General features: G+C 35.8%; 1 protein-coding gene across 6 annotated transcripts in view; it reads right to left on the reverse strand.

The window, feature by feature from the left end:
• LOC132943671 (protein turtle-like) overlaps nt 1-26,036 on the reverse strand; it is a 118,211-nt gene that overhangs the window by 51,128 nt on the left and 41,047 nt on the right. The window lies entirely within an intron of this gene.

The raw sequence follows: 26,036 nt of genomic DNA on the forward strand, positions 1-26,036 counted from the left end.
GTATATTTAGTGGTTGTAAGCTGAGCACCACACAATTATACCATGCATTATTAAAGACTGAACTAATATAAAATAAACCATTTTTAGACTAAGAATATCTAGGATATTACGCAACTCTTCAAAATTATAGAAACATTTCCTTAAATACATTATTACTATTTCAATGGTTTAAATGTTCATCAGTTCCCTATTGGCTAATACATATTAAACTTATGTTATAGGTTTATAATTATTTAAAAATAAGCGTTTATAAAAAGGATTAATTGAATGCCTTTATAGTTCTATGTGTCTCTAATCATCATGACAGAACCATTGGGAATTGGAATGTCGACAACTATATTCAGCCCGTAAAATTTGTTATAATTGTTCTAGAATACATAAATAATAAATACAGTAACATGAATCGTCAACCTGTTAATAACAATTACTCACTAGGTACGAACAGTGTTTCTCGCGTGCTGTGAGCAGACCACAAATGATAAATGTATCATAATTTCAACGAGGTGATATAGTGTATAGGTACATTGTAGGTGCCTAAATGTTACAGCCCAACGTTTCCTTGAATTGGTACTTTTACATCCATTAAACGGAAGAAAAGAAAACACCCACTCGGCGGTCGACACGCAAAATCGTTATTGATTACGTCCGGGGCCCGAACAATCGTCGTTATATAAACATAAATATAATATAACGTAACCTATATAATATATAACACTTATATATAACAACAGACGCGATCCGCTGGTCCCATCGATCATTTTTCCGAGGTCGCCTCCGGGGATATCATTGCTCTCCGATCGCCGCACTGCTATCGTCGTGTTTGCTTTCACGTCAATTCGCGTGGTGTATAATATAAGAAAGGGGTGAAATACATCACGTCTTGTGCGTGGTGGTCGGTCTTAGGTGGGTATACCGACGTCGGGAACAGGGAAACACAATAATACAGTTCCGCCGGACCCAGTGTTTATTTCAGACTTTCTATCCGGGGGGGGGGGGGGGGGGGGTGTATCGTAAATTTTAAAAGGGGTATGCCATAGGTAGGTGTACATTTAAGGGAAGTAAAAATATATTTCCCGGGGGGTAATTCCCCCCTGAAATGAACACTGGCCGGACCTAAAATATCGTGACGTTCGTTATAGTTCGTGTGTACGTTTGCCGTCGACGATTTTGAACGAACGACATATTATTGCACCGCCGCCAAAGTGTATGAGTACGACACACGCGTTGCTGCTGTTGCTGCGTTGGATTGGCAGCCGCCGGTGGTCGGTCGCGGGTTTGCGCACTGCAGGGGCACCGTCGGGCAACGCGATAAATTGATACAAAATACAAAAAACAAATAGGTTTTTAGCAGAAGTTTTCGTTTTTCCTGCGAAGGCCTAAAGCTTTTACCCGACTTTACGATTGATATAACACGTCGAGAAATCAGCATAGACGACATCCGGTCGACGTATGGAATACCGCGACAGTCTAATACGGTATGATCTTAGACTTTGCATTTTAGTAAATGCATAATAATATTGATTGTTTGAAGAGCGCGGCCAGCTCCGTCGAGCTATATCCACGAACTAATAACGACCAATAAGCAATAACCCGGGATGCAAATAGCGAGGGAGAGTTCTCGTAATATATAGACTACCGACTTCCGCGAAGGATCGGCGGACCTATATATTATATCGACGGTGTGTGTGCATTCGCAGACAGGATCGAACCATCATCAAAGGGAGAGAAAAGTACGGGCGAACGAGAGGAGGAGAGGAAACGGACGAGAAGTGATTACGTTCTGTATGATATGATATTATTATTTACGGGGTGAGTACCACGCGAGCATAATATTATAATGGTCGTGTCACGGCCGTGGTGTTTATATTATAGTAAGCTCATTCGAATGGTAAACATTCGCGAGATGTGCCCTGTACGGTGCGGATACGGTACTGTGGTATTACGGATAAAACCCGTTGTCGGATATGTCGATTGCCCCATACACAAATATGGGATTGGTGCGTGTTGACTTAGAGCATACGTCGACGTATAGGTACTATCATCGTATCTATGAGTATACGCGATGACGCGCAAGTCGTTGTGTTGACACGGTCGCCTCGTGGTTTCCACGTGATAGTTTCCGTTGATTAATATGCAAAATAATATTATAAACGGCCTGGACAGTATAAATATATTACATTCTAATATTGCATGCCAAAATTGTTCTTTTTCCTGTGTTGATGTTTCATAATATCATATTATAGGTTGTCGGTCTTGTAAAGTATATTTTTGTTAAAAGTATTCAAGGACTGATATCGATACACATATGAAAAGTATTTAATTACTCGGTGCAAAAAGAACAAAATATATAAATACATAAAAAAGTACTCGAGGACAGTTATTAAAATATACTTAAATATGTTAAAAATAAAATAAATATTTATTTTAAAAATCAATTTTTAACGTTGTTTGGCATTTTCTTGTTAAGCATTTAATTTTTCTGACAATGTTTGACCATTTAGTTTAGTTTGGTGTTACTATAAATAACTCATCTATTTTCTTTAGTTGAAAGTTGTACAAGTAACTTACACAAAAAAAATTATATTTCGATCGTGGAAATAAGAGTATTAGAAGTGTTGATCTTTATATAAAGATATTTCCAATTTTATTACAAAATCGATATAAAGGCAATGTCCTTACTTATAGGATACCTACTACTGGTATTTGGAATTACATTGATGATTTGTGCTTCTACAACTATTATCTGAAAACTTGGAACTGTATATAAATAAAAGTGAAACATCTAGCAAATTTGAATTAGTTTATATTATAGATTATATTTTATGAATTATGATTTACATATAATTTTTTTAGTGCGATTGAATTGGAAATAGTACCCAAGTGTCTGAAAGTCAGGATTTGATATTAAATACAGATACTTTAAGAAAGTATTTAAAATACGTATTTGACTAAAAAACTTTAATTCAGGTACTTTACAAGACTGCAGTTTGTTCTTAGACTTTGCATCTTTTTCAATGATCTCCATGGGTATATAGATTTCCAAGTACAATCGTAAGTGAATAAGTGAATATAGTGACATCACGAAGTAAACATTTTCGGTATTCTAGACACAGTAATCGTCGACGCGATAGTTCATTATTAATGGACCCGATAAATCTACGGATTATTATAAATATAAATTATTATAAATTATAATGCATCGAAGCAAACGGATGAAGCACGAAAATCTTTTAAAAAGTCTCCGTCGTACAAATAATAACATGTATTCTATATGTACCTACACATTTCTATATAGGTACAGCATGTTGTTTTTGCAATTTTCATTTTTCAATGTTGAAAGATATTAATAATATTACTATAAAATGACGTATAATGCATATTATATACGAGTAGGTACATAAACGTACAAAATGATATATCACATTTTGCATACGCACCGCCCGTACGCGTAGTGTGCAGTCATATGGACGTTTTATATATTTTTTTCTTCGGAAGCCCGAGAGTGGGAAATGGCTTTTAAAAAAAATAATAATAATAATAATAATGAAAAAAAAATGTGTGTCGTAATAGTCGAGTGACACTCGACGGGTGCGTAATGATCGTTTCCACTTTTCACCCCATGTCATGTGCGTTATCACAACCTTTCATCCGACGCTGCGTGGGCATAATATTATATAGAATGTGTGTATAATAGTATACCCATATATTAGTATATACATGCATGAGATTAAAGTGTAAAGGTATATAACCGCCTGTTTGTCTTTGCTCGGACGTGTCTTTTCCCAACGCTTTGACCCTCCGGAGACTTCAGAGATCTTGTGTGTACGACACTCTTTGAGTGCACCGGCAGCGGAGTTTCCGGCAGTGTTGATCATTATAGGCATGACATCGTACAACAGGTGATATACAGTGCAGTTGCGGACTGTCGTCCTTCTATATTAACATTCTCGCGATGCACTCGCACCGATGATGCGAGTTTTCACATCGTTTTTCGTACCCGATCAGTGGTTACTGGTTATTGTGACTTTGTCTCATATTATTGCAACAAAAAAAAAAAAAAAACCCCGATCAAAACGACGACGAAAAGCTTACGAGCTGTGTCGATTTGAACACTATAAGCTCCGATGCCCCGCCACCCGTGTGGGGGCTAAGTGTTTAGTGAAACAGTTTACTATAAAATCAAATTCAAAACCACTTTTTACGTACCTAATTTAAAATCGATAGTTTTTGTAAAAAAAAATTACGAGTGTTTCTGATAAGCCTGTATTACGAATCCATTGTGTGGAAAATAGGTATATAATAGGTACTGTGCAGGGATATGATTTATAATTAATTTGAGAAAAAAATACTACTAAACAATTTGTGTCGGTGTTTTTGATATAAAACGCACAACTAGGTATAAATACCGCTTGTCGTTACTCATAACTAATGACATTCAAGATGCAACGTTTACATTAAAAATGCAATATTCGTTTATTCTGTAGCGTAATATAATTAATCGTACTCGTTTAAATTAATTTAAACTAAGAAACAGTCATTGCTTAATTTGCTTAGGTTTAAAATTTAACACTTATATATTATTATTATGGTTATAACCGACAACTTATAAGTATTACAATAATAACAACTGATGATTACGTCGTTATTCTGCAGCATACCGACAAATCATCGTTTGACGAAACGTATATATTATGATATATACGTGATGTGTGTTATAAATTATAATAAAATATATTAGTGTCACCGTGAATGTCGTCTGTTTTGAAACGGAATAATATTATTGAAATGCGTCGTTTGTGATGTGTTGTAGGTGCAATGTTCAATAAACCGTAATAATGGTTATTTAAAGCTCCAGAACCGAAGGAAATTGAATGAACTTTGTTGTTGTATTTAAATCGTCGTAATGAACTTTAGAAACTTAAATTAATACATATTGTTGTGTATGGCAATAATCAACTAGTTGGGAACAAATTAGGGAATGCAGTGCGTTAGTTTAAATTAGACGACGCGGAACAGCTGACTATATAGTATATACCTATATGGCCATCCACATCTATAGCATAATAATAATATATTATGTTGGTTAATATATTTGTCGACAAAAATGTCGTCGTTTGCTACATTTGAATTAGACGTATATGTTAATTGTCCGTCATTTAAAGTGAAATGAACGAACCGTCGTCGGTAACTATACATTATAATACACACACACACACACACACACACACACACACACACACACACACACGCGCTGAGTTAATGTGAAATATTCCGCTTTTGGGATTGTGTGTACGCGTGGCGGCGAGTAGGATGCGGAAATTGAGTTAAAGCCCGAATTTCGTCCGTCGGCGTGTATATAATAATACAACGTATCCCCGTATAAAGCCAGAATGTTTATTCGTATTTAATTAGAAATGTGGTCTTGAACGTCTCGGCTATTATTGTCGCTTTATTATTTTGTCAAAAGCGAATACAGTATACGTGTACGGCGTCGTATATCTGTACAATAATAGTAATATGTTTTATGTTTATTGTGTACCGCATATACGTTACGCGAGTACATAATATACGATTTGAACATTATACCCTATATTATTATATATTCATTGTGCACGTGGACGAATTATGTCCACCGACGCTAAATTTGATAGAATACAATTATGAGACACGCTTTACCCGGTAACTGTTATATTAAACACAGCGGGCGTTCTCTAACATAAAAAGGCGCGACATCATATAAGAGCAACATTTTCCGCGTTTTACGTGCGGCGTCGTGTGTACCTAATTATCGTATACACCTAATGTATGTATATTGTATACGGACGGTTGGCTCAACTTACGTATATGTAATGTGTTGGACTGTAAAAAAAAAAAAATCGAAAAAATGATTATTTGGTGTCTTTTGAATTGAACGCCCGCGGCACTATATACACCCTAATAATATTATTTTATTGGTACGCGTTATAAATTATCAGATAAAATAGCGACTACTGTCTTATTTTATCGACAGAGACTCAATTCCGACGGAAAGATTGGGGTGCTAGAGCCCTCTATTTATTCAGTTAGTCTTATGATAACACAATGAAAAATTTTGCCCCACAAAACGGTTCGATAATTATATATTTAATATTGGGGATGTATAACCTTACTACCTAGTACCATATTAATTTATCATAAAATATATAAAAATTAGAAATAGATAACCATAAACAGCCTACTGCACGACGAGGGTGCTGATTCAAAAATTGGTGGTGCTGTATACTCATAGCACACCAAACTCCCCTAAGTCACGCATTTACGTCTATGGCCGTTGGCCAAAATTACGCACCTACGTATTTCATTTTTTACGATATGTCTTTTTGCGTTTTCGCGCAACTTGTAAATAATTGTAAATTTTAAGGCTGCAGTAATGTACTTTTTGTGCCCATCCTTATTGTACGAATTATGTATTTTTACTCGACAATTCACCCATTTCGTTATGTTAATATCTTTACATTTTTAGACGTTTACAAAACGTTGAAGTTAATCTGATAAATTTATTACTGGTGTGATGACACGCGCGGTGGCGTGAAAAACGCATGTTCATAATCAGCAGTTGGTCCCTTCGAATATTCAGCAGATGAACGTTTATGCATAAGGATTCATAATTTAATGGCGCAGCAAGTAGAAAAAGAAGAACTTGATGAACATCATTATGTGATTTTCGAGAGGATTATTCGCGGCAGACCGTATATTTTATACAATATTATACCAAAATAACACATTATCGCGTCTGTGACTGATAGTATTTAAAATGATCCAACATGCCAACTCCCCCCCCCCTCCGGTCACAAGCCGAGTGAAAATATGACGTGAGATCTCGTTGACCAAATGAGTTTTCTTCGCTCAAAACGAACAACAATATTATAAGAATTCTATTGCTGACGAGCGAATATAATATCTCAAACTTTAGACGAAATCTGTACAAGTACCTATGTAATAATAATAACGCGCGATTTCAGGATTCGATTTACATAAATAATAATTTATCGCACTATTGCTGTTTTTCGTCTTATCGGCGTCCGTTTATAACGAGAATATTATAACAACGAACCTAAAGAAACGTAATAATATCTTAAGGGCCGTGGAACATACTGACCGGTTTAGGCAACTCGTGCCGTAAAAAAAAAGAAGAAAAAAATAGAAGAAAAAAAAACGCACATTCCTATTCGGGCCTTGCAAGACCGCGCGTCGTATCGCGTCCATTTACGAATGGTATATCGTCCATCCGGATGCGTTGGTATCACTGGGTATAACTGGTTTGGGTCACCGGACGTATACCCAGCACGTAATATTATTATTATTACTATTATCGTTCGTTACCTTTACTCGATTTAAAAGAAAAACACTATCGGCCTAACACTATTTTGCTCTGCCGACACGACGCGCGCCACTCTCGACGAGTTTTCCCGACGGGAGTTTACGTACTATGTTATGTAACACGGCATAAGCCCGCCGCGTACTTTGGTCTCCGGAGGACAAAAACGTATCACATTATTTATTTACTATTATTCTCTCGAAGACTGTGCGTTGATGTCCACCGTGGGCAATGAGCGCGACACACATTTTGTCGGCGGATAAAGCGCAATGATATTTTATTATATTATTGTGTTTGTGCTACCTAAAGATATTGAATCGTTTTGGACACATATAGAAAATGTATCTGCAGGAACGTTGACAATAATTAAATAAAAATCCAAACGAACGATGGGCAAATCTCCCCCCCTCCCCCGATACACTTTTACGAACATACATACGAATATACTAAAACGTATCGAAACGGTCTTCGACGTTATACATACTTTATTATAAACACCTCTTTTTTGGTTTTCATTATGCGTTATATTCCGCGTAAAATGTACAATAACATATTAAAATATATTATTATATCATACCTGCTAAACGGCCGGAAAATAAGTCTGGTGGTATCAGTTGGTTATGTGTAGTTTACACTCTACTCGTAGGTAGGTATATCATATTTTTATGGTTACGGACGTTTTTGCATATTACGAGCCCCACCCACTAAATCCTAAGTGGTTTTCTACGTATGTATCATAATTATTCGGAACATAATATATTATAATTTATAACATTGGCGCTACGAATGTACGCAAAGCTTGATAAATATTACTATGATTTAATTTTATAATTTTTTTTCCTTATAATTTACGGTATTAATGTGGGGTATCGTATTGTTACTGTGTTAATCGTCGTGAGATTGAATTCAAAGTCATATTATTATTGTTGTTACTCGTTAGTAGGCATGTCAAGTAATCGTTATAGTATACCACGGCTAATATATTATAATATTATACGGCATGAACATTATTTTCGTGTTGAAACTGATGAAAAAAAATAACTATCGTTCTATATTTTTTTCCGAGCATATCTACCCAGTAGCGCCTATATCACGCTGGATGAATGAATATAAAATATATTAGCATACCTTTTTGTTCAGATACTGCCACTAAATAATAAATTGTATGTAAATATTGCGATTCAGACGGTTAGCGCATGATAAGTGCAAACCGAAATCACAATAACGCATTTCATTTTACTGAATCGTAATATTTGATTTTCGAACTGTTGGAATCGTAAAATGAAAATTTAATATTGATTGTGAAAAAATGTTCACTAAAGTCATTGAAAGCCTTGAACCAACAATACTAAGCGTGGCCACATGACCGTATATATATATTAGGTACCGAACCTCTTGCGTAAAAAACACATACATATTATTCAGTATATAGCCATTTATAGGTACTAGAGAACTATATAGAGAAGTACTTTCACCTGATAAATTCCCGTTGCGCGATATTTTTGTTTTTCTCGATAAACTTTCCGTATATAATAATATAATATCGTTAAGATGGTCTATATTACGAGAGAGAGAGAGAGAGAGAGAGAGAGAGAAAGAAAATATTTACGGACGTTTCTAATAATTCTTTCGGCTTGCAGAAAAAGCCTTCGAAATCCAATAAACTCGGGCGGAAATTATTTAATATATAACCGAGTTTTTTTTCCACCCCTCACTTTCCACTAACACTCACACAAACAAACGCACCCAGTGCCCGCGTATAGACATAATGGAAAACCCAAATCCCTCTCTTCACCCTCTCTTGCAACGTCATCCACCGCCGACCATGATCTTATTGTGAAAACATTCGTTGATTTCGCCAGGACCTCTTCTCCTAACCACCGCCAGTCGACTTTGGCGCTCCTACACTCTCCCGGACGGAATCATACACACGCATACTGCATACATCTGCAGATATCATAAAAACCTAAGTCTTATTTGCGGGAAGGCCGCGGTGGCGTAAAGTCGAGTATCCTACTATAGGTATCTGGAGAAATTATTTTTACACCACATATCGTACTATTAAATTTTCGTACAGACTTGACGACGAGCTTCCACGCTTGTGCGTTTATATCCTCGCTGTTCGACGCGTTGCTTTTATTTATTGTTGCGGTCTCGTCGGCTGTTTCAGTTTTTTTTGTCTTAATTACAGCCATTTGCAATTAATAATATACACACCGTAATACTTAATAAGCCCGTGTACGAACGCACGCGGTTTCTACACAATAACAATACACTTTTAAAAGTCCAACTTGCGTATTATAACAGTAATAATAATACAACATAAGTGCGGGTTATAGAACACGGAAGTGGCTTTGCAGGAAACGTATTAGTATATATTATATTATATGCATATATATGTAGCGTATTATAGCGACCACTTAAAGCTTGCAGTGCGAGACAATAATAATATAATATTAGATATTAAAACGGACCGTAAAACGGTTTTAAGGATTAGTTTTCGCGTCGATTCGAATTGTGCCATATTGTCTCTTCTTGCAGTGCGCACTCACGCACAAGCGTTATGATGTAAATATACATAATATAATATATATAGGTAGGTACTACAGGAAACCACCGGATGATATAATCTTTACCGGATCGTCCCCGTCTGTGAGAATATTATTATTATACTACCATAAGGCGAACGATGCGCAACGAATTACGCAGTAACTCAATTCTTACAACTTTTCGAATATCGTGGAAGCAAATCGAAGCTTGAATTACCTAGGAATTCTTATATTTTCTTTTTATTGTTGTATTTAAATTTGGAAAACGTGTTATTCGTACGCGTGGAATTAAAACACGACGGCCTCGGATCGTCATCGTTTGTACACTATATATCATCCGACTTGCCGACTTGGTTTTGCCGGGTTTTCACCGAGTGACGTGTACCTTCTTTCTCGACTTTTCATCGGTTCGCCACCTCGTTCGTCGCGTATATAGTAGGTATATTATGTCGAATACTACAGTGCCACATATACCGTTCCCGGACCGTATACGTCCACGTGCTTCGGACGGTCGTAAATAATATTAATATAATTGGACACGGCGAGACAGTGTCTTGGCCCGTCGGCCGCGGGCCAGGAGCAGTTCAGAAGTGGCGTAATCGCCACGACACGCCGGACGTTGCGGTACACGTCCGATAAGTTGCATAACAGAGCGCGCTTGTAGGGTCGCCGGGCGGTATATACGGTAATACCGGCGTGTATGCGTGTCCGCGCGCGTAAAAATAATATGGTATAGTAATGTTACCGTGGTCGTTGTTACACACACACACGTGTGGAATTCGCTTGGCCGACGGACGTTCGTATTCACGGGCAAGGTTACTGGGTCCGTTACGCCTCGGGCATCACGGTCTCCGAGTCCAAAGCGTTTGTGCGTGTGTATACAAAACGACGCCGGTGTAATGCGATGGCGGCGGATAGAGTGTATAATAATAATAATAATAATAATAATAATAATAATAATAATATAATGATAATATTATATATATTATACGTTTGTAACCAGCAAACCAGTTTCGCAGCATCGGCCACAAACACTCGGGTCAATAAACCGGTTCTCTGCGGTAACATCAATCCTTCTCTCCCTCTCTCTACGGATAAGAATTCACTTTTTCTCCTCTTCGCGTAGGTACGTATATATATAATATATATATATATATATATATGTGTTTACAGTCGGTAAGACGCGTGAGAACGCCGCCGCAGTCGCCGAGAGATGGCGGGAAAAAAAACTCTCTAGACCGTCCGAGTCATCCGAACCTCGGCGGGAGATTAAGCCGACCGACCATAATATTATTATACAATATAATATTCTTATTGTATAGGTATTTTTCTTGTGCGCGCACCTATATGGTGGCGTTGTCGTGGAAAGTGCCCGCGGTGAGCGCCCATCTGGTGGTGGTGAGGGGGGGGGAGGGTTAGTCGAAAGGAAACGAATAATAAAAAACACCTAGGATTCACCGCGGTGAAATCCTGCGGGTGGCTGGCTGACTGTTGTTATTATTATAATATTATCATCGTTATCGACACTGTCACGGACGAAACGTTTTGTCGTGGGCGTCATTGTTACGCGGCCGCAGCTTACGAGTGGTATACGAGGCCTGCAACAGGCTACAGCCGACGAAACACTCGTTTTGACGACCGCGACGTGTGTAATAATATAATATTATAAATATTGTAATGTACGCACCGAACCGTCTGAAACCACCGCTGCGACATCAGCAGCCGAAGGTCTGTGCGTTTTATTGTTTGTCTAGTGTACGTCGATCGGAATGCCGGGTTATGCGCCCTACCAGAGTGCCCACTGGTAAGATTGATATCGTTTCGTAGGTATCCGTATAATCGCGAAAAAACCAATCGGAAAGCAAAAAGTAGTTGCCGGCCGTCGTGATCGGCGAAATCCCAGTAAAAATCCTCGTCGTGACATCATCCCGACACACCCCGATATAGAGGTAGCACAGTGATTTATCAATGAAAATTCTCCAAACAAACCTAGGTCGTAATGGACAGTATAATCACAACCTATGTGATATCATATGGTATTTAAACGTAATATGAAAAAAAAAATTCATAAGCCTTTGAACAATCGTCGTTTTGTATACCCGTGTGACCGTTGATTATCAGCGTATAATACATTATTATATGTATATATATACGCATTTAATATTATTATACAGGGATGCAGCATTATTATTATAGCCCCTACGTGGCATTCGATCACGTCTATCATAATATTATGTGTCTGCGCGGTATGTATATAATATAATATGATTGCGTCCTCCATATTATTATTACACACATTACACACATTTTACTCACCCATATACGCGTGTGAGTATTATAATACGCGTGGCGTTGTGATAATAATTAATATCCGAGACCCGAGAGAGCCGGCGGACTTCGGCCGAATAACTCACTCGACGCCGGCCGCCGCAGTGTGGCTTAAGTGTTATTAGTTATTACAATATCGTACGATAGGTACCTGCGGATGCTATAATGTATTTGTGACGACGGTCTCGTGCAACAGACTCGGCGAATGACTATCATAGGGACAGACGTTATGTATAATAATATATAGTCGTATTATAAACCTAACCTGGAGCCGTACGAACAATCGCGAGCGCGCGAAATTCTATCCAAAAGTAAAAAATCGCGTGCTCCGCAAAGGCCTGAAAACAGTGTGTGTGATGTGCGGGGCTGTGCACGCTGTTTAGATATTTTCGAAATTCGATGATTATACTTTACAACACAGATGTACGCACCGGCACAGGTTGTTGTATCATGACCATTCTATGCGGCGGCTGTGCGCATCGGCGCAGTACCTTCATTACAATAATATGTGTATATAGTGTGTACCTACACGCACCCACGCGCACCTTCGTCGACAGTAATTGGTTTATTAATTACGACCGTGACCGAAATCGACGACGGTTGCACAGACGCACAGCAGTGTTATAATACGTCTGCTCGCGGTCGTACAACAATATTATTCGCCGCCGTGCCACCGGTTCGTACTATATTCATTCTGCCGGCGATTCGCATAATAATATTATTGTGTTCGTCGCCTGTTTAAACGCGTGTTATAATAATAACACGGTTGTTGAAAAACCATACGCTCTATAATATTATTATATTGTCTAGGCGAAGGCCATGGCTCGATGACGGCGTGTGGTACAGGGTGGGAAATCGTGAAAAATAAAACGGATGGGACAAAAAAACACACTATAACAATGGTGGATGGAAAAAAATCCTGCGAGACGCCGCGCGCAGCCGGCAAAGTTTAGAATATCATTGTGATAATAAATAGTGCATGAGCGTAATAATAGGTATAAGCAAAAAAATCAGGCACGATAACTCGGCATCGCTGCGCATGCGTATAGCATAATCTTACGAAAACGATCCGATAACGACAATGCGCAGCATGATGACCAAGTATGTTGACCACTATTTTTTTCATTTAATAACGAATTAATTCAAATTCTTGAGATCTGTTGTACTACCCATATGGAGTTTTCAGAGGCGATTCCTACAAAACTACTTATTCGAATTTTGATTTTGGTAAGTCAAAATCTTCAGGAAAATTACCCGCAAATAATTTATTACAGGAAATGGGTAAATCATTTAAAAATCAGAAGTTTGTATGGTAGAACCATTTCGGATCATTTTGTAAGTAGTGCAAAAAATCTCAGTAATTTGAAAATAGGATCTTTAACTATATTTATAAAAAATTCTCTAAAAATCGGATTTTGAATAACTGCATTATTGAAGAATAAATAGGGGTGGAACGCTTGGTGATCACACTGTATAATATACAATATACAATATATTATAATGTTGGACTTTGTTAGAAACTGTTGAAACCCAATTGGTTGAGTGTTTAACTTTGAAATTTGTAATGCCGACTTCATGGCTAGCAATACAGTTTTGTCGAAACTTGGAACCTTACAAAAACTATTCAAAAATCTCCAACATAACAATTGTAATGCAAAGTTTATTTCAAAGTTTAATTGACAAAAAGTGAGATTCCAACAATTTCCGACAGTACCACGAAGTTGGCATTACATATTACAATTATATGTAAAAACTTGCGCGAAAGTTGGCATTATAATTTTCAAAAAGTGTCGCGAGGGATGATCAAAAAAGTGGTGTCCATGAAATTTGTCTAACAAGCGTCCGACAATCCGGAAAAACCAATGTGTCCATTGGTTGATGGTATTTATTTTAACAGCTTCGCGTATATTACTATATTATAAAAAAAAAAAACCGTCGAGGAATCGCGGTGGCCGGAGAACGACGTCCGCCGTCTTGTAAATATAAATTATAATATAATATATAACATAATAACTTATTTTAATAATACTTGTGTGCCTCGCGCTCGTGTGCAGTTGGTTACCGGCTCAGTAGTAAAACGTCGTTTTCAGTTCGTCTCGTTAACGAGTTTGTACAGGGCTAATAATTATTATAGTATAATGCACAATGCACATTACACACAACACGGACGATGAGCCGTATAATAATAATAATATTATAATGCACGTCATACAGTGATGCGTGTCAAAACGCTCTGAAAACACGTACCAAGGTATGTAGTTGAGTATCGGTTGAAACCATACATATAATGAGTGTGTGTGTGTGTGTGTGTGTGTGTGTAATACATATCATTATATTATAATATTATACGCGCACAGGTACCTACGCCGAGAAAAGGCTGGCGATATTCGCCTCATTAGTGGTTTATTCCTCTTAAACACTCTTTGGTATTTTTTTATTTATTTATTTTTTACTTTTTGCTTTTGTTTTGTTTTGTGTTTGCGTGTTTATAGCCCTCTCCGTTATCCTGGCGTATTCATCATTTAAATACACAAATAAATAATAAACCACGCGCGCGTAATTACGAGATGAAAATAAATCCCGTTTTCCCCTGTATCTGCAGTTTTCCACAATATTATACCGCATTCGCGTATTATTTATATAATATTATAGAGTATACAAATAATTCGAATAATTTTCCGCACGATCATATTTTATAAACCCAAGAAATACTTTGGAGATCCACTTGACCCGTATATTATTATTATACTCGAATAGACATGCCATTCATCCCGTTTTACCGACAACTGCTGCACCACTGCTGGTCTATTGTGTGCATAATAAATAATAATAATATATAAGTAATAATATTGCATTATACTAGGTATTACGGTGTGTAAAGCCAACAAATGATACATATATAACATACCGTTTGCTCTGCGTACTGATTAAATTGTTACGGTTTGATAATTATTTAGCTTGGCGCGCCACAGTGGGGTATTATGCATTAATGTATTTTTTTTTTAATTGTTTCGTATAAATTAGCACACTGCATTCACGTACAACTGCATAAAACACTTTTATTTATTTAAATCGCGCCATCGTTGTGCTTTGAATCTCTTTGCGGTGAAATATATAGACTAATAAATTGTAATTTTATATGTACGCATATTCATTATTATACGCCCGCGCCGCACATCGTGGATATACGTGTGTCGTATATACATGTTAACATGTTATCATATTAGATGAGCTTTGGGACAATTGATATTTAATATTTTATACAACATTAATCAACTATGTAACTGCATAGTGTATAACTTCGCCATGTTTATATAATACAATACGTCATTAGATCCAGAGTTATTCAACTTATATCGTCTTGGTCTCGTTATATATTGTAAACTAGGTATATAGCTACCTAAATATCTAAAAATATACGAATACCAAGAACATGATTGGTGTCATGAATACTGTTCGATGAAAAGCCAGGAAATGCGTATGACACATGGGAAAATGAACATTTGCGAGTCTGAGCTAGGCAGTACACATATATTATATTATTTTGCTATACAGTCTCCGAAAAGCCCTCGAGTAACGAAAGTTATAATATCGATAGCCGTATAGTGAAGTGAGACCTTTGTCTGGAAAGCGGATATCCGGTAAAGGCAAGTCGATAGGGCGGAAATCAAGTTGATCGAAACAGGTGAACTGCGTTTATTTCTTAGATTGAATTTTATGAAAAAAATCCTTTGAACTTTTTACAATGCTTGAGAAACAGCACACAAACGCGAACACCTGAGGATATGTAATATGTATCCAATTGAAACCATTGAAATTTAAAAGCCATATTTATATACTTAGAATTTCACGTTTTCACTGACAAATTTAAATCATTTAAATGGGCATGAATATACTTTACTGTGCCAGTAAACAATTATTATTCGAAATAAACAACAAGAATATAATAATAATAGTAATTCGTTGTTGAATTGTAGCATTGAATATTATTATTAATGTCACTTTTTTACAATACAAAATTAGTAATTTTTTTTTTAACTTTTACAACACCCATTACCCGCCATTTAACCAAATGTATTATTTTCAAGTTGTATGGGTCTAGGACTAGAATTTAAGTTATATATTACAATGTAATATGCGTTGTAAGAATTCATTGGAAAATAATGTCGTCATTGAAAATTGAGCGTTCGAAGTTAATATTTTATTGCCACTTTGACTGGTTTTTGATAAGTCATTATAGTATTAAATTATTGTGCTAATTTCATGATTAATAGAATTGAGGTAATATTTGCTCTACAATATAATATAGACCGACTTCTTCTTTTGATTTGATATAATTTTCCTTGGCGTAGAAGCAGTCATTTAACGTTTGAACAAAATCTGATAGTCGTCTTAAATTTACCCTTCATAAATTATGTCTGTTATAAGTGTTTCTTATAAAACACGACCGAATAAATAAAGCGCTTAACAAGCCTTTTAAAATCTTTGCTGCTGTTGTCTGGGTGCATTTATTTGAAAACCGTTGCACGACAATGTTTTTCCGTTGAATGGTGTATACTTGTTGTCATAAGTATCGTTTGAAGTCGACAAACCACTTATTTAAGAAGAGAGAAGAAGTTATAATTGCGTTGTTGACATATAAACGTGAAAAGTGTGTCCTGAAGATTATTATACACGAGAGTGTTATGATAACCAATTTCAATATTTTGTACATCGTTTTTATTTACTTATTTTATTATTATTTTTTTAATCGTAAAACAACAGTCCAATAAATGTTTGAACATACTTTAGACTGTCAGTATAGGTAATGAAAACTTGGTAATTATATTGATATACCGGTAGTAAAACGAATCGTAATCATAAACAGAAGACGTTTCTAAAAATGTCAAATTCGAAACAGGCAACGCGTAATAATAATTACTTAATTGTCGTTGATGGAAATAAACGGCTCATAAATATTTATGTTTTCATTAACTGTGGACGCTGTTTATACTATTTAGTGTTGTAGGTACGACACGTTAAATAGGTATGTTTAATACAATAATTTATAAACGTCAAGTACTATTATAATATATGCTATACGCCTATTATACATAGACAATGCTGAGTCTGTTGTAGTAGCAGTGTAGCGCACAGAAAACGACTGACGAGTACAAAAAGTTATATATTATGTAGGTATAAGTCTATGGAAGTTAATGTATAATAATAATTTTATACTATTAATTATACGCATAAAATATGTATAATATCATATGACGTGTACAATGTTTCAGACGATAAGTTAATTCGTAAAATTAAAATATTATGATGGGGGTGGTAAATACTAAGAAAATATCAATAGTGGAAATATGTAACATGTATGGAGTCCACGCAGGGTATAAGTTTGATTACAATAATATTATAGATGTAAAATGGGTTTTAGCAGGAAAATCATTTTCTGACTAAGGTCAATAAATTTCATGATAATCGACCTCTACCTGAGTAGTAACTATATAGTTACATTAGAAAAGAGTATATACAAGTAACAGGGTGCGTGCTGTGGTTCGTCCAAGAATTAAGGGTATGAATCACCACGCTTAATGATTTTTTTTCACTTAAGTATAGAGTTCGAGGTTCAAGTTAACACTTAATGCTTCTGTGCTATAATGAAAGGTAAACCAATACAATCTGTAATCCAAACACGATGAACCAAAAAATCCTCATGACCGTTCAATTTAATATACAATTTTATAATAAAATAATCTTATCAAAAGAGACGTACTAGAGTTGTCTAAATAAAAATTGCAACTACACACAGACTCTCTGAAGCCTTCTATTTTTGCACTTGGTCTTATAATTATGGATTACATAATGAGTATAATTTCAACCCCCTCCACACCATTCACTATATTATAACATTTTTATTATAATAGCTTTATACGTCTGTACATAACATTAATTTTTAATATAAAATAAAAACTTATTAGCCATAAATGACATGAATTATGAGGGTGCTGATTTCAAAACTGCCGGTGTTAATCACACTTCCTCCCCAAATAATTGATCTGATGGTTACAGATGATGAGTATAATGACACACATATTATACATTGTACAAGTATTGAAGTATATATAGGTAATGTCTTTTTTATGATTTAATAGAATAAATAAAATATAATATATGTACTTACTTTATACAATTATACGTAAAGGTAGGTAACTACATATTATATACGTAAAGTAAAATATCGTTACCTAATATAGGTATATAATTATAAAATGTAATAGTGATTTTTTCATCTGTCGTCTCTCAATAATCTGAATAAGGGACGACAAAGTTATTAGTTTTACTATATGGATCATAGCTGTACACCGTAAGTACTATTAGATCCTTAAATCGGTTGTTTAGTAAAATAGGATCTCGTGACATTTCCGTTCTGCGTAACCTTTTCAAATGCCGTTTCTCCGGTAAGCTTAAGAAAGAAATCGAGAAAATATCGGCCGATCGGTCATTCATTTTCGTTCCCTAAACCCACCGTTATGACACGAAAACCATACTGGGCACACGTAACAATACCTATGTCCTATCATGGTAATATATGGTATATCGTAGCGCGTATTCGGCCGCGGGATCCTTGGACAAATTTCTAATAAGATGGCGAACTCAATTCAGTGAGAACAATGTACGTATAATATGTTACGTACAAAAATTGTTTATATTAAAATAAATCTAATATGAGTGATAATTATTTTATTCGAAGACGTTTCAGCTTTAATGTAAATTATAATTATTATTGAAATAATGTGTGCTAACAGTCTTTTACTCTTAAAAATTCCATTTGTTTGCAAAATCACAATAATTCGTAATTTGGCGAGTGAAAAGAAAAAGAGACTGCGGACAGGCGAACACAACGATAATGCCCCTCTTATTCCGCCCCCCTCCCTCCCCCCATCGCTGTCAGAAGACGCCACTGATCACCGTGTGAGCATTATCGACGAATCGGGCGGCGGCGGTTACGGTGTGTAACGCGTTGTCGTCGTTCTCACGCGTTCGAAAACGCCACACCGACCGTCGACGCCGCCGCCTCTTCGCACACGGTAAGTAAACAAATATTACCACGGGCGTCAATCATGTTTATTCACTCGTATGTTTTTCTAGTATCGAATTGGAAAAATGGTCTCCGCGCGGTTTTCATCGAAAGAAAACAACGACCGGGCGCGTGTGTGTGTGTACCTACATAATATAATACCATATCGTATTTATCGTCCGACGACAATATAATAATAAATAAATGGGGGGCGTCCAGTGATCTCTATACGTACGGTTTATATTTTTATATTATATATTGTGTGTGCGATGTACGGCGGTCGGATCCATTATTGTGGAGCTCGAGTCACGTGTGTGTGTGTGTGTCATTATTATTGTTGTTGTCCGTCGGCGGGTGTCTGACCACCGCGTCGCCATGTATGTGTGGTGTTATGGATATTGATTTTAGTCACTGGATATCCGGTGAGAGTCACTGCACCAGTATCGTGACCGGTATCGATGTGAAAATATAATATAAAATAAGACCCGCAGCTTTTTTTGAACGATACGAAATAATGTTTTGACAAAAAAAACATGTTTTTAAACCAATATCCGATATTACGGAATTGGAAACCACATAATACTTTTGAAATTCGAACGGCGATATATTATGCGTTTATTACTATGCCGAGTCTTATTCGTAGGATTTATCTTTATCGAAACAGTGCCCAATGCCTTTATATTTATTATAATATTATGTTGTGTCTGTTTGTTTGTCTGCAATTCGTATACTTTTATTTTAATTCTTTCCAAAATTGAATAACTCTAAATCTCTCGAACGGATTGAACGACGAAAAAAAAAGACGATAAACGTTGCGTGTTTCAATATTTCAATAAAATAACATACCTAGAAAAATAAATAACAAAGCAATAAAAAAGTTCTGAGAACACAGTGTGAGCATTTTTACACGTTCTATAAAACATCCAACTTTTTCCAAAACTTTTACTCGAAAACCGATTTCTCGTAAAACTCTATGTATGTATGTATGTATATATCTTTAATAGGTACCTAATCTAATGTAACAACGCGTTTTCTCCTGCACGCTGTAATAGTAAACGTTTATTATTTCAGATAATAATGTGCGGTTTACAATTTTATTATTACTTCCGTTCGATTGTTGGTAAAAGTTTCCGAAAAAAAAACTCGTAATGATTTGTACTGCAGGACGAAAATGTTTGTTTGACTATAAAACCGGAACGATCGCGAATGCCTGTATTTTATGTACATTATAATACAATAATATTATGTATCCACACTGTACACATGATTAAACTTCTAGAGGTATCCAGGCTGTAATCATTAGGTATTAGAGATTGGATGATGATGAACTATTAAACTTATTTTTACCAAAAAAAAAAAAATTTAAAAAAAAAAACGGTTTAATATGACCTTAAACAAAAATTGTCAAGATTATCAAAAATAGCGTTATTATTTAAAAAATGGCCTATCGGATTTGTATAATACAACATATAAATATAATATTTGATAAGCGTATATGTCTGTAAAGCAATTAAAATTTACGTGGCAAAACTAATCACGACAAATTTACACGCGTGATATCGATTAACCCATGTCATACGCACGTGGGTGACCAATTTAGAAAACAAATATAATAATATAACAGACTGTAGATTATGAAATCATAATATTATTGATCCATAAATAAATGTAACGGACGATATGGTTCAGATAATATCGTTAGTATTAGTATCGTAATTTGCGGTTAAACGCGTATAGTAAATTTGTGTTTATAATTATTTTTATCGATTATCTTTCGTATAGCTATATTGCTATAATGTGTTTCAGTATTACATTGCGAGTTGAAACATCGGTCGATTTTACGCGAGATATTAACGTCATTTCTCTGAGATGGTGTGTGTGGGTGGATGTATAGGGGGAGGGGGTGCTTGTGAATGTACGTAGTATACTAGTATTATAGCTCCTGTATATATATTATATATATATATATATATATATATACGTATAGGAAAATGTGTTTCCAATTTAAATAATTCAATATCTCCCCCGGGCCGCGCTCGCTCCTGCAGGATCTCTGGCTAAATTTATTCATTGAACGGTTTGTTTAACATAAACAAAACATTAATATGCCTCGACCGGCCGATGGTCCTCTGCGTGTATTACGATATACACAGTGTGTGTATATGTATTTAAATAATGTATATGTATGTATCGTATTTCGGAACTAATTAAAAACAAATGTAAACGTGTCCGTCGCTGAGCGCATTTAGCCCTGCAAACATCGTATCAGCCGCAGAAGAACCACCCCGCAGCAGTGTATTACAAGTCTACAGTCGATCGTATGCAGTACGTACAGTTATACACTTATTATATTATGATATCAAATAATATCATATAGTATAGGTACGATGACCGTCGTTGTCCTGTATACTCTTGACAACCTGCGGCACGAGGGGAATATGAGAGATCGAGGCGCGTGATGCGTGTTTTGTGTCTAATTCTGGTTGAAATTTTCCGGTAGGTCTCGGCGATTTGGCGGTCGTACTTTCCTTAGTGGATAGGGAGCTGGTGAAGGCGACGGCCTGGGAAAATATTATTATTGTTGTACACCGAAATACACATACATACATATTACATGTGCGTGCGTGCGCTCGCGTCGCGTCTGAGAGATGATTGATCACGCGCTAGCTTGAAAGTCCATCACGTAAAGGCCATTCGAACGGTCCCCCGGGTGTCGTTTCGTGCGGCAGCGCAGAGCGCTCCCTTCAGCTCCTTTGCGCCTCGGGGAGAGTGGATGTCGCCTGATGTGTATACGCGAGCAGACGAAACCCGTGTCGTCGTCGGTCGATGTTGACTAAAAAAAAAAAAAAAACCCCCCGAGAACGATAGCCGGGAGACGACGGTGGCGTGCGAGAACGAGAAAAGGACGAAACGAAAAATAAATAAAAATAAAAAGGGATTGGTGGAAGGGAGAAGAAAGTAGGAGATCATTTACCATTGCACGGATACGGGTCGGCGGCGGAGAGCCTTTCGTGAGAAACATACACAAAACATATATATATACAATATACATACACACTTCTCGCTCGATACACTGTTCTCGTTTTCCATTGACTGGAAAGCATGTATAGGTACAATGAATCCTCTTTTTGTTTTTCATTATTTTTTTCGTCTTTTTTTCCCCTTTACATCCATTATGCTATGCATACGTACGTATAGAGGTACAGTCTCTGCGTTCAACATATCACCACGTTGACACTAAAAGAGTTTCCTTTTTCCCGAGGATTTAAAAAATCATTGCTTTTTATACATTAAACAGGCGTGCGTCATTATTATATTGTATCTCCTGTTTGGAAACCAACACCGAAGAATGTCATTTAAATTTACTCGAGTTAAAAGCCTCTTTCGGCTGATTGGCGTACAAAAATAATATTTTCTTTCGTTTCACCAAATATTGTGCTCTCACTGCTCTTTTAAATACCAGTAATTAAAATGTTTTTCATTCTTGAAACGCGTATAATAGAATATATAATAATATATTAATATTTCAAGTCGGATATAATAAGCGATACTTACTCTAACTTACTATAATAAATTACATATTAAAATTTATTATTATTAGCGAACGGTATAAATACTATATAATACACCATATATTTTATGTATGATAAATACATTATACGTCATACGGGTATAATATGTGTGTGTCTTTAAGACCAAATTCATAAATCAAAAATAAAACAATGTATATTTTATTATAATCACTATATAATAGGGAAGTGTAAGTGTAATACAATATATTGTAATGGTAAACGATTTTGTTTGATAAATTATTATTACATAGTCACAAAAACCAGTGAAAGATCTAAGTTTAAAACGTTTTGTAAAGGAAAAACATATAAAAGACCTTGTACAACTATTGATTTAATAAAAATATATCAAAAGAAAATGTAAACGACTTTTTTGACTTATTTAGTTGTATGTATAGGTACATTCTATACTGTGTACGTAATTGTAACACACGTTTATTGTGAAAAGCGAACAACACACGAAAATGTTCGTGAGACAAGACCATATTATAATTCGCACTGCTGAAACAATAAAACAACATGGTGACTCAACTCAAAAAACATGACTTTCAGTAATCAAAGTTTCTTATATAAAATTAAATCTTATTAATCAAATGGTTTTTAAATTTATACACCGCTTGTTTGAGTTGGATCAATAAAAGTAACACGGCATTGGTAGGGTTATTATAGAACAATAATTATTAAAATAATAAATACACTGAATTATAATTAAAGGCGAATAAATTTAATTGAAAAAGGCAATTTAAAAACAATATAATGAATGATGAATATTTTTAAGTTGTGAGTAGTGACGCAAATCGCACGCGGATACGAGTGCTTGACTTGGGAAGGAGGACGCTTAGGGACTGAGCACCCTAATTATTTTTTTCAGATATTTTAACGTAGGTACCCCTACTTATGTTTTCAAGTAGAATACGTAGGATGATTTGATGTTTTAGCCGACACGCTGACTGATCGTCTCTTTTAAACAATTTAAACATTTCTTTTTCCGTTTATTGGTTTGTGATATTAGTTGAATGAAGACATTTAATATTGAAGTTGTAATCTAATTTCAAAGTTGTTTTACCCGTCTTGTAAATTTGGTTGAAGAATTGTTATATTTTGTATACTATGAAATGTTTATTGGTTTGTGTCTGTGTGATAACAGTTTTGAATGGTTGCGAGAGGGACATTTGTATATGGTCATACGAGGTATACTATAATTTTGCTGGGAAATGAAAATGTCACATATTATGTTTTCCGAGTACACATACTTTATTTTTCCGATTCAAGCAGCAGAAAAGAATTATAAAGACTCAAACCGCGTGCACTTTGTCTGAGTCACTGCACTTTTCTTTCATTAAACAGCTAGCAGAAAGAGTGAAACATTCTACATAAAAACGATTCAAAAGACTTAAAACGTTATTTTCGAGTTGTATGGATATTATTTCAATAGCTTACAGCGCAATATATATTTAATCAATCGTATTAGCTAGTTACCTATACAATTTAAAACGTTTTATGTAAAATTATACTTTCTGCGAATTGATGCAAATTGACAAAAAAAAATTGCGGTTAATATAATTTTCGTAAAACAGTACGCAGTCGATAAATAAAAAAAAGTATATAATATTATACAGCTAGGAAACCCTCCCGCACCGTCAGTTGATAATAATCTCTATGGATGTGTCCGCGTAATTCGTTTGGGGAACTACATGTGCGTGTATATATATATATTATACACGTATAGGGGTAGAAGAAAGTCCGGTGTCAAACCGAGTAAGTCTCTCGTGCTGATTTCGGTCACGTCCAATTTTTTTTCTTCGTCAACCCGGTATATACACACACTTTCAATTTTATCCCAAGCGTACACACATATATATATATACGCACAGACCCTGGATAGAGTAAACTTACACGCCAGGAAGTGAGGTGGTGATGTGGGATATGTGGCAACAACGGGTATGGAAACTAAGAACAAGACGGAGGAGAAGAAGAAGAAGACGAGCAAAAAGAACCCGTGGAAAATAGATTAAACCGAGAGATGGGCCGATAATTGAACGAGTCCTTCTCTTCCGGGCGTGAGAAGAGAAGCTTTATGTTTCTCCCCTTTCTTCACCACCCCGCCACAACGTCGTTTTATTATTGTTTACACACACACAAACTACACCGCACATATAGAATCACTGCTCCCACACATCGAAACAATAGTCCACTTTCTAATTCCCCCTACCCCAGCACACTACATACCTCTACATGCGCAGGTATTTCTCATTTGATTTTGTTTTATTCTGTAATTTTATTACGATAATTAATTCGTTTACAATTTCTAATTCCACACTCGCACACATTATATAATATCAGCTAATATTACTATATTATCGTCCAAAGTTTGACACGTCCACGTGAGAAAACAATAGTTATTTCTAATTACGGTCCCCCTTCTGAAGATAAGCTTCTATACATGCGTATATACCAGCTAGGTATACTATACCTACTACATAATATTGAACTACATCTATTTTTCTCGAATCTCGAAATTTTCTTTACTTCTACACCTACACACCGATTGATAATATGATAATATAATATAATATGATCAGTGCGATGTGATCTTTGACGCGCGCACTGTATACGGTATATACCTACCTACGCCATGTCGCCATTGAGTAAGCCACTATGATTAAAATATTACACTCTAAAATCTAAATGCATGTGTAGGTATTGTAAACGATACCTTGCCGTAATTTAATATAAATAGATTTTTCGGACAAAACTGTATAATAATATTTTTTTGGTAAACCAACTTTATTTCCAAATAATATGAACGTTTCATATTCCCTCTTAAATATTGTAATTTTCATACTACTCGTTTCGCCATGGATACTCACTGCTATACTACGGTATATACGGTTGTCATTTCTTTAATAAAACACGCACACATTGATATAATATATATATTATGTCTGCATGTATTTTATACTTATCCATAAAATGCTCGTAAACGGTCTATGGGCCTCTGCCGAAGTGTTTGCATTATAACCATAGGACCTATGTGTATATACATTATACATATATAATATAATATATACCCGATAAACCATAAACTTGGTGCAAACCCGAGACGATAAAACATTTTCCTAGACGTATGCGCACCTAAGCAGACAGGGGGTGAAGGGCATTTAATC

The sequence above is a fragment of the Metopolophium dirhodum genome, chromosome 4 (assembly GCF_019925205.1).
Source record: "Metopolophium dirhodum isolate CAU chromosome 4, ASM1992520v1, whole genome shotgun sequence".
In the NCBI taxonomy this organism is placed as follows: domain Eukaryota; kingdom Metazoa; phylum Arthropoda; class Insecta; order Hemiptera; family Aphididae; genus Metopolophium; species Metopolophium dirhodum.